The 20,483-nt window shown below is 41.4% G+C and overlaps 1 pseudogene; it reads left to right on the forward strand.

Moving 5' to 3' along the window:
• The first annotated feature begins 1,145 nt into the window (after positions 1-1,145).
• On the forward strand, positions 1,146-16,957 carry LOC101442080 (HLA class II histocompatibility antigen, DR alpha chain-like; annotated as a pseudogene).
• Positions 16,958-20,483: the final 3,526 nt, after the last annotated feature.

The raw sequence follows: 20,483 nt of genomic DNA on the forward strand, positions 1-20,483 counted from the left end.
GGGTTTATTTGTCCACTGGGTTAGGTGATGGATTCCAGTTGTTTGGGCAAACAAGCAAGGGTCCTGTGGGAATCTCCTACATTTAAATCATTAGTCATTTGATTGCAGCTATGAATGATAATTTCTAAAGTCAATGAAGCAGCTTTCCTCATTGAGAGAGAAGTCTCAACCAATCATTTTTAAGCCCCTTAAAGGGAGAACTCGATTGTGGTGGTAAAAGCACAATTCTCTGATTATACTGAGAGTTATTTGTTGTGCATTTTGGATGGATTGTATGGTGCATGAATAATGCTTTATTATTTAAAAAAAAAACGGAGAACTGATGTTTTCAATAGTCAGAAAAAAAAATTCTTATCTCTAACTGAGTCAGCCAATTTTTTGTGGTGAATTCGTCATGGCATTCATAGGAGTTACCAGCATGTAGTCTTCCCTGTAGAATTGACACTTGCCAATCCCTGAGGTCACATGAGTCAATTCTTACAGTAATTCTCATTATATTCACATAAATGCACATATGTAGACATATATATGTAGACACATACATTCATAACCGCATGCATATATATCCTGTCTACCCAGTCACTCCTTTTTTATGGGGATCGCTGACAAATTCATTGAGCGAACAGGAAACCCAGAGATGCCTAGAGCTTGGCAGTTCCCCGAGCAGGACGTGCAGGCCAGCGCTCTGAGCAGGTGCCGCTTCTGCGGATGCATCCAAACCTCACAGAGGCCTGGAGGCTGATGCTTCCTCTGCCCACTTTCCAGGGGAGCTCAGCCTCCAGCAGCACTCCCGGTTCTCTGTTTCCATCGCACGGGCTGACACATGCCTGAGTTTTATCGTGGGTGTCAAGTCCACGTTAAAGGGACAAAAGTCTGTCAACACTGGTGCTGGGAGAACTGGAAGGCGATGTCACTGAAGCCTCAGGGAAACTGGTTTCTCTCATTAATTGCTGCTTTTAGGAACCCCAACTCTCCCCAGTCCTCAGAGATAACAGAACTCCTGCAGCTACAGGACAAGAAGAGTAGATGCTCCACCCGAAACTTCACCATGCAACAATCCAGTCCACACGATTGCCAAAAGTTGGAAACCACCCAGGTGTCCATCAGGCGATGACTGGATAAACACACTCTGGTGTATTGACACGATGGACTGTGAGGCAGATGCTCTCGCCCTGGGTCCATCGACCATCTACCTGCAGGTCTGCAGAACTGCCCCTACCAGCAGCAGCAGGGAGCGTGAGGACGATAGGGTATTCTGAGGTGCCCACGTCTCAGGACTCTCCATCTGAACCACTCCTACAGTTTTCACTGCCTGCGCTTCCTGCCCTCAGCTGAGCACGTCTGTGACTGTAGGTTGGAGCATGGGGTCAGGATGAGCCTCTTTACTGGGGTGCGGGCTGTCTTTCAATGCCCTTTATTTCATGGTGACCCTCCATGAGGCTTAGAACTCACAGTTTCATGACATCTACTCCAGTCCCAAGCCTTGTCTTTTCTCAATACTCAGCTTCTCACATTTTTAATCTGCTGTACCATCAATAGATTATCCTGCCTTCCTTCTCTTCAATTATGAATGACAATTCTCTTTCCTAAGTACAATACATTTTATGTAAAGGCAGCTCTCCACCATCATTCATTTCTGTCTTCTTCTTTTATTTCTTCTCAGAGTTTGAAAGACCAACCCCCCTCCCAAGACAACAGAGACTCGGGTGTGTGTCCTGGGCTGGTTGTGATTCTGATGGGCATCCTTTGTTTTTTTTAAGATTTATTTTTTATTTATTTCTCTCTCCTTCCCCACCACCCCGCCCTGCCCCAGTTGTCTGCTCTCTGTGTCCATTCACTGTGTTTTCTTCCGTGTCCACTTCTATCCTTATCAGATGCACCGGGAATCTGTCACTTTTGTTGCATCATCTTGCTGCATCAGCTCTCCATATGTGTGGTGCCATTCCAGGGCAGACTGCACTTTCTTTCTCGCTGGTCAGGTCTCCTTACAGGGCCCATTCCTTGCATGTGGGGCTCCCCTACATGGGGTCACCCCTGCGTGTCACAGCATTCCTTGCATACATCAGCATTACGCATGGGTCAGCTCACCACATGGGTCAAGGAGGCCCGGGGTTTGAAGCGCAGACCTCCCATGTGGCAGGCAGATGCCCTAACTACTGGGCCAAGTCCGCTTCCCTGATGGGCATCTTTATCAGAACCACCTTCATCATCAAGGGGATGCACAAAGACAGTGCTGCTGAGCATCTGGGACATCTGTGAGATGCCTGAAGGTAGATTTTCATAGTCATAGGAAGGCATGTGTGGGTTATCCAAGGTAGGAAACAGGTGGAGGAAATGACATGTGGGTCTTTTAGGGGAAAAGGTTGGGGAAAGTTGTGACTCGATCTCTCTTCCCTAGGTGAGTACCAGGCAATGGCCTCATCTGGCTGACCAAAGCTTTAGGGCCCCTATTCTATTCCATAGATGAGCACCAGGCCTTACCTTCAATCTTGAAAATTATATCTCACACCTAAAATGTTAATTCGCATTCAATTGCCAAGTCCTGTGATCTAGAAAAGTCAGCTTTTGGATTTGAATGTCTCAGGAATAAAATTTGCTCAGGTAAGTCATAAGTTGAGTAGCCTTTCTATAGTCTGACCCCCTTGTTTTCATTTAAATAGAAATCCTCATGAGGCTAATGTCTGTTTTTACTCCACAGGTCTGAAAAGTGGTGTCAGGAGCTCTAAGAGAGGGTAAACCATGGCCTGCTCACTCATATTCACTTGGAGCATAGGGTTCATGTTGTAAAGCTGTGTTTACTAGACATCAGATGAACAGTGAGACCTCCAAAGTGAAAGGATTAAGGGAGGAGAGTGGGAATCTGAGGGAAAAGAGCTTAAAATAGTTATTTTAAACTCTTTACTATGTGTGCTGTGCTGAGAAGATGGTCTTTCTTACCTTGGATACTTTTCTACTGCAGAAACTTGTGAACTTTCCATGGGGGCAGCTTTTGTGTACTTATTTCTTGGAATTTCTCTGAACCATGATTTTCTGTGTACAATAAACGAGGTAGAGTTTTCAGTGTCTGTGTCTGATACAGATCTTCAGGAATCTGGGAATACATGTGATCTCTCTATCCTCCAGGGTCTGAATGTGGAGTGTGTCTTGTAAGATCTGGGTTAAATAAAAAATACCCAGGTTCATAAAGACTGATCTCATTCACAAACCTTCAGGCATTCCCTCTGCTGTGGTCTAGTCCTCATCTGGAAAACCCTAGAGCACAGCATGTTTGTTTGGCGTGCTCTACTGATGAGTGGGCTCAGAATCTGTTTTGGTTGTTGTACCTCAGTTCAGTGAGATATTCTGATCTTCAGGAGAGGGAATTACAGAGACCAGGATTTCACCTCTGACAATGGGTGAGACGGAGGTTGTACGGGAGAGGTTATATTGCAAATAGAAGGAAGAGGGGGATCTGCACACATTACAGGTTTTACATATCTACCCGTTTTGTGTGAATGAGATTCGATCCTGAGGCATGGCATTACCAGTTTCATTAACCATAGTCCTAGATGGCAGTGCCATTACCAGAAGACTCTGACTTGTTTTGGAACCATATTATATTTGGAGATGTTCCCTAAGTGGAAAAATGCAGTAAAGTGTGGGAGGTATAGCAGAAAAATGGGAGGAAAGAATGGTTGAGACACTGGGAACTATTGCTTATATGTTTGTGAAACTATGACTGAACATATTTTTCAAATTAAGTAAACATTTTTATTATAAAATAAGTATTAGGTTACATAAATGTTACATAACAATATAGGGGATTGCAATATGCCCAATCTGTTCCCCTCCCATACTTTCCCACATTAATAACATCTTTCACTGGTGTGGTCCAGTTGATGAACACATAGTGAAGCATTACTACTAACCATGGAATATAGTTTACATTATAATTTACACTCTGCCCTGCACAAATTTAAAGGTTATGACAAAATGCATAATGGCCAGTAATCATCATTGCAATATCATGCAGGACATATCCAATGTCCCAAATACGCCCCCATGTTATACAGATTCTTCCCTCTCCCTCCCCTCAGAACCTCTGGTGGCCATGCCTTTATATCACGGATAAGATTTCTTCCATTGCTAGAATAATAATGTCTATACTAGAATAATAATATCGTTGGTTTTGTCCATTGTTTATTCCTGAATCTTCAGGATTTGGGGATGATGATTCCCATTCTATTGATTTTGGGTCGGGGCCTTGGATCCCATGGGGCAGAAGGAAGGAACTATCTTGCTTCCAAGTGCACTGTCTGTTCCTTGGGTTGGTCATTGCGCACCATCATGTCCTTGTTAGTTTTCTTGGGGGCGTCCACTGAACTGGAGAGTTGGTTTTGCAACACTGCTGAGAATCAGGTCTACACCAGGACAAGAACACTTGGAGGATTTAAGTCTCTGGGAGATATATTTAAGAGGTATCATAGTAATTACAAGTTCAGGTAAAAGGGGCAGAAGAGCCATGTGTAGGGAAACAATAAATGTCCAACCCTGTTACACTGCTTAGCATATATTCTGACACTGACAGTGTGCCAAATTCCTGAGCTTCTCTGCCCTGCTTATAGTGTCTAGAGGCAGCTAGAGCCCTCAGGAGCCCCACTGTTTGAGGCATTGCTTACTGTGGCAGTCAATGAGATCCTGCTGAGGTGTTCATAAGCCTTACCTCTGGAATGACCCTCTGACTCACTTTGAAATCTCTTAGCCATAAAAACTCATTTGTCTTTAGTGTTTCCCCCTTTTGATCAGGGCCTTTTTCTAGATGCATTACCAGTTGGCTCTTGGTACTAATCCCTTGGTGCCAGGAAGGGTCATCTGCAGAAATCATGTCACACAAGGGTAGGGAGGCTATGACTGGATATCTGTGTCTAGAATGGCTACCAGAATCTACCCTAAAGCATAGAAGTTAATCATCCATATCAGTGTGGTAGATTGGCATATACATGCTGTTGAAAGAAGTGAGAGTTGAGGGAAGCGGACTTGGCCCAATGGATAGGGCATCTGCCTACCACATGGGAGGTCCGCGGTTCAAACCCCGGGCCTCCTTGACCCGTGTGGAGCTGGCCCATGCACAGTGCTGATGTGCACAAGGAGTGCCCTACCACGCAGGGGCGTCCCCCGCATAGAGGAGCCCAAAGCCCAAAGAGTGCACTCCGTAAGAAGAGCCGACCAGCGCAAAAGGAAGCATAGCCTGCCCAAGAATGGTGCCGCACACATGGAGAGCTGACACAACAAGATGACACAACAAAAAGAAGCACAGATTCCTGGTGACCTTGATAAGGATAGAAGCGGTCACAGAAGAACACACAGCAAATGGACACAGAGAACAGACAACTGGGGGGGGCAGGGAGAGAAATTAATTAATAAATCTTTAAAAAATAAAAAAAAGAAGTGAGACTTGGTATTCATATTGTCTCTACTACTTCTTGGCTATGCATTCATTGGAATATTATTTAGCTTCAAAGATTCTCCTATGAAAATAGTGATGTTAATATTGACTTCATTGAGTTATATTAAGAATTAAATGAAAATACACAAGCAGAGTTCATAGAAACTAAGCTTAGCAATAATAATATAGCAGAATTTTGCATTCCATTATTTTTCCCCAGAATTTCTACAGATTGATGATTAAATAAATTGGAAGAAAGTCAATAAAACCAGCACAAAGGCAGCAAGATCATGAGGTTGATCAAAAATAGTAAGTTTCTGTACCTGTGGTTTAAGAATCAGAGCAGAGTTGTGAAAAAATTTAAGATAGAATCAGCACAGTGTTTCTTTTAGATGGCTTTAATTGTTCTGTTTATAAAATAAATAGATTTATAGTAGATAATATAGTAAAGTGCAGACAAGTATGGAATAAAAAAGCAAAAGCTAAATTCATAATCATGAAAGAAAGCTTTTTTTTCTAATGGGCTATTTTTCTTCATGCAATTTTAGGTCTACAGAAAAATTGTACAGAAAGTACAGACTTCCCATATGCCTTCTTCTCCCCTACTCATGTCTAGTTTTTCCTATTGTTAACACCTTGTACATTTGTTAAAATTATGAATCATTATTCTTAACTGAAGTCTATAGTGAACTTTAGGATTCAATGTTTGTGTTGCACATTTCTGGGGTTTTGACAAATGCATAATGTTATGTATTCAACACTATGGATTTTCTGTCCTAAAACTGTTCTGTGCTCCACCATTTCATCCCTCCTCTCCATCTTCTGAACCTCTGGCAACCTTTGATCTTTTTAATGTCTCTAAAATTGTGCCTTTTTCAGAATGTCCTAAGCTTGGAATCACACAGTATATAACTATTTCAGACTGGGTTCTTAACACTTAGCAAAGTGCATGAAGATTCATCCACATCTTTTCATGTCTTGATAACTCATTTCTTTTCATTGCTGAATAATATTCCATCATAGGGATGTACCACCCTTTGTTTTTTATTCACCTATTGAAGGAGATCTTGGTAGCTTCCAATTTCCAGTAAATAAGGTTACTCTAAACATTTCTGTGCTACTTTTTTGGTGTGTGTGTGTGTGACACATTCAGTGCATTTGAGGAATACTTTTTGGAGCACTGCTATACTGTGTGGATTATAGTTTACATTCTAGTTTACACTCTCTCCCAGTCCATTGAGTGGGTTATGGCAGGATATATAATGCCCTGCATCTGTCCCTGCAATATCATTCAGAACAATTCAAAGTCCTGAAAATGCCCCCATATCACACCTCTTCTTCCCTCTCCCTGCCTTCAGCAACTCCCATGGTCACTGTCTCCATAACAAGGAAACAGTTTTTCCAATGCTAGAGTCACAATAAGTCTATAGTATAACACCAGTAACTCCACTCTAGTCCATATTTTATTCCTCCATCATGAGAACCCTGGGATGGTGATGTCCACACAACCTCTAACAGGGGGCTAAGATCCCACATGGCTGGTGGGTGGAATTCTCCTGCTTGTAGTTGTAGAATCTCTTGGGTTCTTGGTGTGGTGGTTGATCATCCTCACTTCCTTGTTAGCTGATCCTAGAAACTGCAACGAACTGGAGAGTAGGTGTTGCAACTCTGCTGAGGCTCAGGGTCCAGCTGGACATGGACAGTCTGGAGATTCAAGTCTCCTGAGAATGCACCAAATGCAGTGCCAACCACAGTTTCCATAAAAGTGACAAAAGAGGTCTCTGTAGAGAGGTCACACCTGAGTCCAACTCCTTCACACTCAGTAGCACAAATTCCAAAGTAAGACCCACTGGCAAGGCACTGAACTTCAGAGCCATCTGCCATGACCATAGGACCTGTGTGTCTCCATAACAGTCAGGAACACCACTATCTGGGGTTATATCTACTTTGGCTGTCTCCGAGATCCTGCTGAGATGTGCATAAGCACAATCCCTCTGATGTCCTCCCAACTCATTTTGAAGACTTTTAGCCATATAAACTCATTTGTCTTTACCATTTACTGCTTTTATTCAAGGTATTTTTCTAGTTGTGTCACCAGCTAGTGATTGGTAGTAATCCCTCCTTGCCAGGGAGGCTCATCCCTGGGAGTCATGTCCCACACTGGGGGGAAGGTAATGCATTTACATGCTGAGTTGGGGTTAGAGAGTGGCCACATTTGAGCAACAGAGAGGCTCTCCGGAGTTCAATCTTAGACACCCTGCAGCTCTAGATCTAGTTGAAATTTCAGGCACACAGGCTCATAAGCATAGTCATCAGTACCAAGGGCCCATCACTGGACCATCCTTCTTCACTGGTCTTTGCCTTTGTGCTTGGGGGATGGCTACTGTTCCATTTGGGAGTGTGACAGAGCTCCCAGATGGGAACTCAGCACTCCCTCAGTTGTCATGTGTAACTCTACCCACTATGACAATACCTGCTCTACATATGAACATATCTATATACCCTATATGCATGCCCTGGAGAACTCCCTCCCACCTATGCACCCCCATTTAATTACACCCTCCAACAGTGTTCCTCCCCTTTTGTGAAGGCTCTTTCATGGAAAACGTGTTCAATTCATTTGGGTAACTACCTGAGAGTGACTGCTGGATCATGTAATAAGCCTATGTTTAGATTTTAAGAAATGATCAGAATGTCTTCCAAAATGTTAGCACCATTTTGCCTTCCCATCAACAATGAATGAGAGTCCCTCTTGCTCCAGATCCTCACCAGCATTTGATGTTGTCAATGATTTCAATTCTAGCCAGAATGGCCCTCTGCAAAAAAATTCATTTTGTAAAAATCACAGATTCTCAGGATATTGCAAAGATACTATAGAGACATCCTGCATACCTTTCACCCATTTTCTCAAAATGAGGATATCTTAAATAATATTAACAATATGGAAACCAGGGAACCAACATGGCTACAATGTATGTGTACAGTCCCATGACATCTTGTCGTATTTATAGATTTTTGTGACCACCACTACAATCATTTCCAGAACTCTTCCATTGCCTCAGAGGTCTCCCTCAAGGTACCTCTTTACAGTCAGGATCCCTGCCTCCCCACATCTCTAAACCTGTCAACCCCTAAACTGTTCTCCAACTCTATAATTTTTCCATTTCAAGAGTGATTGATACATGAAATCAAACATTGCATGAGCTTCTGAGAGTGACTCTTTTGCTCCTCATAATATCCTTGATGAGGGTGGTGAGGAGTAGTTGACACTTCTGATGCACCGAGTTCATTGAACTGTTCCATTACAGAAGAATATTTTTAATGTGTCAAATATTGGGTTATTACAAATAAAGCTGATAGGAACATTTGGAAGATTTGTGTCTGATTTATGTATAATCGTAAGTTTTCATTTCTCACTGATTCCTAGGTCATGTGGTAAAATTGTCTTTAGTATTTAGGGAATTTCCCAGAGGAACCATACAATTTTACATTCCCGTCATCTATGTATGAGTGATTCAGTTTTTCCACCCCTTAACCAGCATTTGGAATTGTCAGTATGATTTATGTTTTAGCAGTTCTACTAAATGTGTCTTGATATCTCATTATGTTCTAATTGTTAGTGATGCTGAACGTCTTTTCTTCTCATCTGCCATCTGCATATTCTCTTAGATAAAACGTTTCCATGCCTTTGGCCTATTTTGTAATTGTTGTTTATACTTGGGAGTTTTGTATTTTTGTATTTTTACTATGGAGTTTTGAGCTTTCCTTATATAGTGTGGATACATGCACTTTGTGAAATGTGTGGTTTACAAACATTTTTCTCCCGGTCTCTAGCTCATCTTTTCATCCTCTTCACAGGGTTTTCCAGAATAATTATTTAAATTTTGGTAAGCCCCATTTATTGAGGTTTTCTTTTGTAGAATATGTTTTTTGTGTCACTTAGAAGAATTCTTCACCAAGGCCTATGTCCCAAAGATTTTCTCCTATATTTTCTTTAAAAATGTTTATAGTTTCATATTTTGCATTTAACTTTGTCGTATATTTATAGTGAATTTGGGCAGAAGGGTGAGGATGAGGTCGGGTTTCTTTCTCTGTGTGTCTCTCTGTCTCTCTCTTTGACTTTGGATAACCACTTACTCCAGCACCATTGTTTAAAAGGACTCTCCTTGTCCATTGTATTACTTTGCACTTCATCAAAATTGAACTAGTTCTACTCCTGTGTGTATATTCCCAGTTCCTTTGTACTGTTTCATGGATCTATGCATCTATCTCTCTGGAAATATCAATCAATCTTTATTACTGCTATTTTCTCCAACTTTATTTTTCTTCTAATTTGTTTCAGCTATTCCAGATCCCTTTAATTTCTATATAAATTTTAGACTATCCTTCTGTATATCTAGTAAAATTGTATTTAGATAGATATGGTGTTAAACCTGGATATCAATGTGGGAAGATAAGGCTGGATATCAATTTTCCAGTTGATACACACTGTTTTTCTCTCCACATTCAGATCTTCTTTCATCAGCATTGCAGAATCCATATTGTATATATGTATTTTTAGAGTTATGACTAAGTGTTTCCTTTGTTTGAGTGATTGTAAATGTTACTGTGTTTTAATTCTTGTTTCAATGGCTTCCTTGCTGTATATGGAACTACCTTTTTTCTCTTGTTCTCCAAGTATGCAACCTTGCTGTACTCCCCTATTAGTGCTAGGAGGTTTTTGTTTATTTGTTTTGTTGATTACTTGGTATTTTGTTGTTGTTTTGTTCTTTTTGTTTGTTTGTTTTTGTGTCTGGGCGAGGGACTGAACCTGGGATCTTGTATGTGGAAAGCCAGTGGTCAACCACTAAGCTACATCAGTTCCCCTGAATTGGTTTCTTTGTTTGATTTGCTTGTTGTGTATTTTTGTTTTGAAGTGGCACCAGGGATTGAACCTGGACCTCCTGTTTGGGAAGCAGTTGCTAAATCCCTTAAGCCACTTCTGCTTACTACTTGGAGTTTTTTTTTTTAAGATTTATTTTTTATTTATTTCTCTCCCCTTCCCTGCACCGCCCCTCCCCAGTTGTCTGCTGTCTGTGTCCATTCGCTGTGTGTTCTTCTATGTCTGCTTGTATTCTTGCAGCGACACCTGAAATCTGTGTTGTGTTTAGTTGCATCATCTTGTTATGTCAGCTCTCCACGTGTGTGGCACCATTCCTGGGCAGGCTGCACTTCTTTTGCCCTGGGCAGCTCTACTTGCAGGGCACACTCCTTGCATGTGGGGCTCCCGTACACGGGGATCCCCCCGTGTGGCACGGCACTCCTTGTGTGCACTGCACGTGGGCCAGCTTAGCACATGGGTCAGGAGGCCCTGGTTTTGAACCTTGGACCTCCCATGTGGTAGGCGGACACCTTATCCATTGGGCCAAACTCACTTCCTTACTTGGGATTTTTTAAGTAAACCGTCATGTCAGCTGAGAATAGGGAAACTTTTACTTCTTCACTCTGATCTACATGTGTTCTGTCGACTCCTCTTCACCCTGCTGCTGAAGGAAAATTCCCCATCCAAAATAATCTGAAATGGTCAAACACAACACTGAAGCTAGACAGATGAGTTGACAGCAATTTACTGGTCACATATGCCCATATCCTAGGAGAGGAAGGCACTGCACACCATGCAGAGACCCACAGGGGTTGAACTTGCTAATAAATTGAGCTGTTGGGGGGGGGGGGGAGATTTGTAGTAACGAAAGTGTGAGGTCCCTCTGATTACTGTGGGATCATGATTGGTCTGTTTGAATAATTCTGAAGACCTTTAGGTGAAGACCCTGTGGAGTGTAGGTGTCCAGCTGATATCAGAACTAGCTGGGTAGGGAGCGCATCTACTGAGTGTAGAATTCACTAGTTGACTATGATGTAACTTGACATAGATCTCAGATCTCTTTGGGTTTATCCAATAAGCGGTTGGCTCAGCATCTCAAATTTACAAATTTGGGAAATACCTAATTTTCTTCAAAAACTTTTTCAACATCACTCTTTTTCTCATGGAATTCTGGGTCTCCATGGTACAAATTTTATATCTATATTATAGTCCCACAAATTCTGTAGCATGAAATAATAATAAGTATTATAATCAACTTTACATAAAAATTTACATGTATAGTAAATTACTCTAAATGTACAGCTCACCAAAGCTGGCAAAAGACATATATTATACAAGACTGTTTAAATATTTGACAATCAATTAGTGCAATTCCCTATATTCACTGAAAAAAGGACACAAAGCATAAGGCACTTTGCCTGAGCAACCTCCACTCAAAGGCTACTTTGACAGAAGCATCTTACTTATTGGACAGAATTCACTGCCTGTTCTGATTTTTTTTTAAATGTGTTAGCAAACTAGTATTAATTAGGAATTACCTCAATCAAATGAAGGATTCCTACCTTACCACCAAATAGGATTCAATTATGAAATATTTTTAAATTTCCCCTCCATATCTGGGGCACGTAGGAGTTAGGCAATGAAAATGGCATGAAAAGTAAAGAAAATGCATATGGTTTTCAAAAAGGGAAAATTGACTTTATTTATTCTTGACATGGTAATGTATTTTAAAAAAAGAATTATGAACAAACTAATAGAATTAATAAGTAAGTTTGGTCATGTTGATGGGGTACAATGTCCATACTTATACCAATTACATTCTGCTCTACCAGAAAGAAGGAGAAAACAAAATCAGGAAAATACCATTCACAAGAGCATCTAAAAATATCACATACATAGTAAGAAATCCAACAAAATATAAGTAAATACATTTATACTGAAAACAGCTGCATATCATTTGTAGAAGTTAATGAACCTAAGTAAATGGAGACAATGTCCAATTTGGAGAATGTAAGATGAAATATTTTAATGGTGACAACTTTCTTCCAACTAAATTATATCCACTAAAATCACATTGAAATCCTTCAAGATTTTTTGTTTATCTGCTTCTTCTTTTGTATTGTTTCTTTATATTTCTTTTTTTCTCTTTGGGGGATGGTAAAGGGGAATTGTGTGGCTGAATTTTAAATTCATTTATAAATAATAAGGTCTTAGATTAACCAAGGAAATTTTAGGAGACAAAAGTGGAGAAAATTTGTACATGATAACAAAACATTCTATAAAGCCCTGTTTGTTCATAAAGCATGATATTGGCTTAAAAGTAGATAAGATGGACAAGGGAATAGTGTAAAAATTCCAGAGACTACACCCCCTTCCAAATATAATGCCTGGCTTCTAGTGGCACTCTAGACCAATGTGAGAAAGACAGTCTTTTAAATAAATGCTGCTAGGTCATTTAGAAAGTCATCTGAAAAATGACCACTACACAAAACATCGTAAAAGTCCATTCTGGATGGATTGAAAATCTTTGGTAGAATTCAACATTGAAGCAAACTGGGCCTTGAATTTTCTTTGAGGGATGGTTCTATTAACACTTACATATACTTTATCAAATGTGAGTTAAATATACTGTATCATGTATAGTGTGTCTAATTTTGCATCAGCTTTGATAAATTATGTGGGGCAGATTAAAGAAAGATGCAAATAATTTGTCATTCATCTCATGGATAGGTGGATTTTACTTTTCCTGCTCCTAAATCTGGGTTGGCCCTTGTTTAGACAGCCAAAGATTTTCTGATGCAAAATATCAGAAACTGGTTAGTTTTATAAAGGGTATTCATTTGGGGTGGGAGCTTACAGATACCAGGCCACAACGCACAAGTTACTTCCCTCACCAAAGTCTGTTTTCACGTGTTGGAGCAAGATGGCTGCCTACGGCTGTGAGGTTCAGGCTTCCTGGGTTCCTCTCTCCCCAGGGCTTGCTTCTCTTTCCTCTGTGAGTTTACTTCATGTGACTTCAGTGTAAGGCTTCAGTATCAAACTTCAACATCAAAACTCCAACATCAAAAAACCTCAAATCTGTCCTTTGCCATGTTTTTATCTGTGAGTCCCCAACAACCAAGTGGCGGTTACTCAAATGCCCTACTGATTAATCAGGAAAATCTCTTAATCCAACATAATCTCATATGCCAAAGGAAAAGACCAGTTTACAAACATTATCCAAAATTTCTTTTTGGAATTCATCAGTAATATCAAACTGCTATAGCCCTGTACTTGCTTTGACCAATAAAATATGTGGAAATGATGCTACCCAACTTCCAAGGCTAGGTTTAAAGAAGTCTTGCTTTCTTCTTGGAAAACATGCCTTTGGCAGCCCTGGACTTCAGGTAAGAATTCTCTTCTTTGCAGTTGAGGCTACATAGAGAATGTGTTAGAGACACTGAACTGCAGGCAGGGGGAGAGAGTGAGCCCAGAGGACCTCAGCCCAGCAGCCCCTGAGGGCACCAAGGAAGCTCCAGGGAGAACCACCCAGATGAGCTCAACCTCCAGTATTAGAAATCACTAATGACTGTGGTTTTATGCTACTAAGTATTGGGATGATTTGTCCTACAGAAACCATTAGTTGAAGAGTGGATTATCCCAGTAATTTCATCTACGGTATCAAATAAATCTATTGGCAAAAAATTTGTTACAATCTCCTAATTACTTTTTCTTAAAGATTTATTTATTTTTTATTTATTTTTCTCCCTTTCCCTGCAACCCCCAGTTGTCTGCTCTCTGTGTCCATTCGCTGTGTGTTCTTCTGTGACTGCTTCTATCCTTATCAGCAGCACGGGGAATCTGTGTCTCTTTTTGTTGCATCATCTTGTTACATCAGCTCTCCATGTGTGCGGTGCCATTCCTGGGCAGGCTGCATTTTCTTTTGCGCTGGGCGGCCCTCCTTACAGGGCACTCTCTAGCACTGATCAACTTAATAATGGGAGCAGCTGGATGACAAATTATCTTACAACTATCATTCCTAAATCCTCTCAAGATCCTGAGGGAATAGGATGCATAGCTAGAGAGCTTTTTGTGGAGGAAGGTTGAGAAGAAAGGGCCTTTAAGGAAACGTCTTAAGCAGCCATGGTGGGAGGACAAGAATCCAAGCTCTTATGGTTATAGAAAGAATTTGGGAGCCATAGAATGAAGAATTGTCACTAAAGAAAATGTGACCATTTTGTGAAGGACATGACTTCTCATGGCCTGGGCACAGTGACAAAGTCAATTCTTCCTTTCCTTTTCCTACCCCGTAAGAGCTCCTCACCCAGGGTATGCACTATTGTTGGGTCTCCTTGGCCAAAGCCAGGGGCGGGCTCAGCACCATCAGTGTCATGGTCAGAGCTACCATCCAGGAGCCCTGGGGAACAAAAAACACACCGTGGAAACCAGGAGCCCACACGCTGTGAGATAACCAGGCAAGCCTCACTCAGTGAGGACACTGACCCTTCACCCTCCACATCCCAAAATATAGGAAACAAGGAACTCCTTTCTTTGACTCTGGATTGGGCAAACTCAGTTTTGGAGAACCAAAGAGCACAAGAGAGGAAGAGCATCATCAGTTAATGGTCAATCATTCAGGAAGAAGCTTCTCCTATGAAAGTTAGAATTTCCTTTCCATTAAAAGGATTATTTTCATTTAGTACTTAAAAACTTTGATCCAATTGCACCGAAACATTTAATTGGGCCTGTATTGTGCTGCTCAGTGATGTGGACACACTGTGAACTCAAGTTTGAGCCCTTCAGGACCCTCATCTATCTCATGGTTGAAGACAGAACTGTTTGGAGAAGTGTATGTGTGAGTTTAGGACTAGAGAGGGGGATTTGATTTCACAACTCAGAAGCCAACCCTTTAACCTTCTCTCTTTTTACTGAAAGTTCCTGAGAAAGGTTTCCTGGAACTCTGGGTGTTAAAGCCTGTGTGAAAGAGAAAGAGCATTTTTACTTTTAGAACTTCTGCTTGATTTCTGAAAACAGAATCATGGCGCAATTAGCAGCATGGAGGCGAATATTGTTTTATCTTCCTCTAGGAACTTGTATTCCTCATTTCTCTCAATCCACCCTCTCTAGCTCTGTCCTCATAATCCTGCCCTCCGTGCACTGTTCAGCATGCATGCTCTCCATCCAGACCTGACCTTCCACCTGTTCCTGCCCTCACTGGCTCCTCGATTCCACTTTTGGCCGACCCCTTCCCCCACCCTTACCCACAGGTGTGTGTCTCACACCCTGGGTTCTTCAACACTCCATCTCCTGCTTTCCACCCTAACTCCTTTTCCTACCTTTTCAGAGGAGTTTGTGTTCATCCAGGCTGAATTCTATCATTCCCCTAACCCATCAGGCGAGTTTATATTTGCCTTTCATGTTTTTGAGATTTTTCATGTGAATTTGGCAAAGAAGGGGATAGTCTGATGACTTGAAGAATTTGGACTTTTGCCATCTTTGAGGCTCAGGGCACATTGGCCAACATTGCCATGGACAAAGTCAACCAGGACACGATGAAAAAGTGCTCCAACTATACTCCTGTCAAAAGTGGAAACTCTCCTGCTGGGCGGGGGCATCTTGCTTATATTATAGCTCCTGGATTCTCTTCCACAGGCCTAACCTTGTCATCAGCAAGCCCTGTCGCAGGCCAAAGACCTCCTCATTTTGTTCCTTTATTGATGTGCTCTTGTCTCACCTCTGCCATCCCCATTTACTCAAAGAAATCCTTGCCCTGTATCCATGCTGGGAGACCAAAGAATGAGATCCTTGGATATCTTGTATCTCAATCTTGATTGCAATCCCAGGGTGCTACTATCATATAGAGTCTGCAGACCACCATTTCCACTGCTTTTCCAATTTCAGGGTCCTTTGATAAGGTTTGGACCATGATTCAATGTGGGAGGAGAAGGGACCAGCTGAACTGGGAAGGTCCTTTTTCTTCATGTTCTCCCCTGGAGGTTATAGTGCTCTTGAACAGACCTGTGGAACTAGACAACCCAGCGTTCTCATCTGTGTCATCAACAACTATTTGCCACTGGTGATGAATGTCACATGTCTTCAAAATGGAAAACCTGCACCACAGGGGTGTTGGAAAGAGTCTTCCTTCCCAGGGAAGATCACCTTTTCCACAAGTTTTATTATCTCTTTTTCCTGCCCTCAGCTGAGGATGCTTATGACTGCACAGTGGAGCACTGCAGTCAGGATAAGTCTCTCCTCAGACACTGGGATATGGACTATCCTTCAATGCCCTTTATTTCATGGTGTCCTCCCATGATGCTTAGGACTCACAGTTTCATGACATCTGCTCCAGTCCTAAACCTTGTCTTTTCTCAGTACTCAGCTTCTCACACTTTTTAATCTGAGATTCCCTCAATAGATCATTCAGCCTTCCTCCTCTTTAATTTATTAATTACAATTCTCCTCCCTAAGTATAATACATTTTATTGAAAGGCAGCTCTATAACATGTTCGTTACTGTCTTTTGTTTTTATTTCTTCTCAGAGTTTGAAAGACTAACCCCCATCCTAGAGACAATGGAGAATCTGGTGTCTGCCCTGCACTGATTGTGGTTCTGGTGGGCATTGTGGAGGGTACTACCTTCATCATCAGGAGATGCGCAAAGGCAATGCTGCTGAGCGCCGGGGACCTCTGTGAGATGCCTGGGGATGGGTTTCCATGGTCATAGGAAGGTATGTGTGGACTAACCAAGGTAGAAACATGGTGGAGGAATTGACGTGGTTCTTTTAAGTGAAAAGTATGGGGCAAGTTGCCACTTGATTTCTCTTTCCTAGGTTAGTACCAGATATTGGCCTCATTTGGCATCCCAAAACTTCAGGGTTCCTATTTCACTGCATAGATGTGCACGACACCACACCTCCAATCTTGAAAGTTATATCTCCTACATAAGATATTGTTTCACATTCAAATACCATGTCCTATGATCGAGAAAAGTCTGCCTTCAGATTTGAGTGCCTCAGAAATAAAATTTTCTCAGACAAGCTATCAGTTGTGTAACATTTTCATACTCTTACTCCCTTGTTTTCATTTAAATAGAAATCTTCTTGAGACTAAAGTCTGTTTTTACTCCCCAAGTCTGACAAGTAGTGTCAGGAGCTCTAAGAGAAGGTAAACCATGGCCTGCTCCTTGAAGTTCACTTGGAGAATAGGGTTCATATTGGAAAAGCTGTATTTACTAGAGGTCAGATGAATAGCGAGACTTCCAAAGTAAAAAGGATTAAGGGAGAAGAGGTGAGAATCTGAAGGAAAAGAGCTTTAAATAGTCATCTTCCACTCTTTACTATGTGTGCCATGCTATAGGTAATGGTCTTTCTTAGAGAGAAAACTGATGAAGAAATTTCCTATTTAATAGTTTTCCAAAGCCAGCAATACACCGAAGATTACCTAAATGAAGACAGCCATTCTTGAGCACTCTGCAGCACTTTAGCCACCTTTAAAGAGGTGATGCCTCACCTGATCAATCCATACTCTAATATCTACTTTAATTTCCCTATCTGTCACCCCTGTCTGTAACTGTTTCCCTCTATATTCCACCTTTGTTTCATTATCTCCTTAGCATGCCTCTGGAATGACCTGTTGGTTCCTTTTCTGCTCCAGAGCATTGTGAACACTCCATGGGGGCATCTTTTGTGTACTTATTGCTTGGAATTTCTCTGAGCCATGATTTTTCTGTGTACAATAAGTGGGTTAGAATTTTCAGTGTGTCTGACACAGATCTTTAGGGATCTGGAAATACGTATGATCTCTCTATCCTACAGGGTCTCAATGTGGACTGTCTCTTGTAAGATCTGTGTTCAATAAAAAAAAACCCAGGTTCATGAAGACTGAACTCATTCAGAAACCTTCAGGCCATCCAGCTACTGTAGTCCAGTCCTCATCTGGGAAATCCTAGAGCACAGTTTGTATGTTGAGAATGCTCTACTGATGAGTTGTTTTAGAATCTGCTTTTGGTTCTTGTACCTCAGTTGACTGAGATATTCTGATCTTCAGTAGAGGGAATTACAGAGCCCAGCAGTGGGTAAGAGATGGTGGAGTATATGGGAGAGGGTTTGTTGGTAACAGAATAAAGGGTGTCCATATACGTTACAGGGTTTACATATTAACCGATTTCAGACTGAAAGAGGAATGAGTCTGGACACTGAGGATTGGCACTACCAGTTTTTATTAGCCATTGTCCTATAACACAGTGCCATTATCAGAAAATTCAGATTTGATTTAGTAATCATTATATTTGGAGATGTGCCCTAAGTGAAGAAATGCAGTAAAGAGGGGGAGGTGTGGCAGAAAATTGGGGGAAAGAATAGTTGAGACACAGGGAGCTATTGCTCATATGTTTGTGAAACTATAACCGGACATATTTGTTAAATTAAAGAATTTTTTTTATTTTAGAAGAATTTTTGATTACATAAATGTTACATAAAAATATAGGGGATTACCTTACGCCCAGCCCTTTCCCTCCCACACTTTCCCACATTCAGAACATCTTTCATTAGTGTGGTACATTTGTTACAATTGATTAACACATATTGAAGCATTTTTACTAACAATGGATAATAGTTTCCATTATAATTTATAGCCTGCACAAATTTATCGGTTATGACAAAAAGTATAATGACCTTTATTCACCATTACAATGTCATGAAGGAAATTCTAATGTCCCAGACATGCCCCCACATTATACCAATTCTTCCCTTTCCCTCCCCTCAGTACCTCTGTTGGCCATGTCTTTATATCAATAATAAAATTTCTTCCATTGCTAGAATAATAATGTCTATACTAGCATAATAATAAGTCTGCATTTGTCCATTGTTCATTCCTGAATCTTCAGTATTTGGGAATGATGATGCCCATTCTATTGCTAATTGAGAGGGGTCTTAGATCTCATAGGTCAGATGGATGGAACTAGCTTGCTTGCAGTTGCAGACTCTCTCTATTCCTTGGAATGGGTGTTGTCCATCATCATCTCCCTGTTAGGTTTCCTGGGGGAGTCTAGTTAACTGGAGAGAAGTGTTGTGACTCTGCTGAGAATCAGGGCTAAACTGGCACATGAACCCTGGAAGATTTAAGTCTCTGGGACATATATTTAACAAGTATAGTACTAATTTTAAGTTCAGATAAAAGGGGTAAAAGAGCGATGTGTAGGGAAACAATAAATGTCTAACTCAGTTACAGTGGGAACCATAAATTCTGAAGTAAGAACAACCATCAGTGTGCCAAATTCTTGAACATGTCTGCCCTGCTTATATTGTCTAGAGGTGGCTTGAGCCCTCAGGAACCCCATTGTTTGAGGCATTGTTTACTGTGGCAGTCGATCCTGAGATCCTGTTCAGACATGCAAAAGCCTACCTCTGGAATGACTTCCTGCCTCACTTCGATCTCTCTTAGCCATAAAAACTAATTTGTATTTAGTAGTACTTCCTCCTTTTGGTCAGGGCCTTTTTCAGACACATGGCTAGTTGGCTCTTGGTAATAATCCATTGGTGCCAGGGAGGCTCATGCCAGGGAGGCATGTCCCACAACATTAGGGAAACTATGACAGGCTATTTCTTTCTAGAATGGCTACCAGAATCTAACCCAAAGCATAAAAGTAAATCATCCCTGACAGTGTGGTAGACTGGCAAATGCATGCTGTTTCAAGAAGTGAGACTTAGGCTTCATCTTGGCTCTATTATTTTGTGGCCATGCATTCACTGGAATATTACTTAACTCCAAAGATCTCTTCTATGAAAATATTGATGTTAGTATGGCTAAGAGACTTCAAAATGAGTTGGGAGGTCATCAGAGGGGTTGCGCTTATAGACGTCTCAGCAGGGTCTTAGAGACAGCCTAATTAGATGAAACCCCAGATAGTGGTGCTCCTGAGGGCTATGGAGACACCCAGGTCCTATGGCCATGGCAGATGGCTCTGGAGTTCAGTGCCTTTTCAGTAGGCCCTACTTTGGAATTTGTGCTCCTGAGTGTTATGGAGTTGGACTCAGATGTGACTTCTCTACACATGCTTCCTCTGTCTCTTTTAGTGAACCTGTGCTTGGTGCTGTGGTTGGTGTATGCCCAGGAGAGTTGAATCTCTGGACTGTCCATGTGCCAGCTGTGTGCTGAGCCTCAGCAGAGTTGCAACACCTACTCTCCAGTTCATTGGACTTACCCAGGTCAGCTAACAGGG

Source organism: Dasypus novemcinctus, chromosome 11 (assembly GCF_030445035.2).
Source record: "Dasypus novemcinctus isolate mDasNov1 chromosome 11, mDasNov1.1.hap2, whole genome shotgun sequence".
NCBI lineage: Eukaryota > Metazoa > Chordata > Mammalia > Cingulata > Dasypodidae > Dasypus > Dasypus novemcinctus.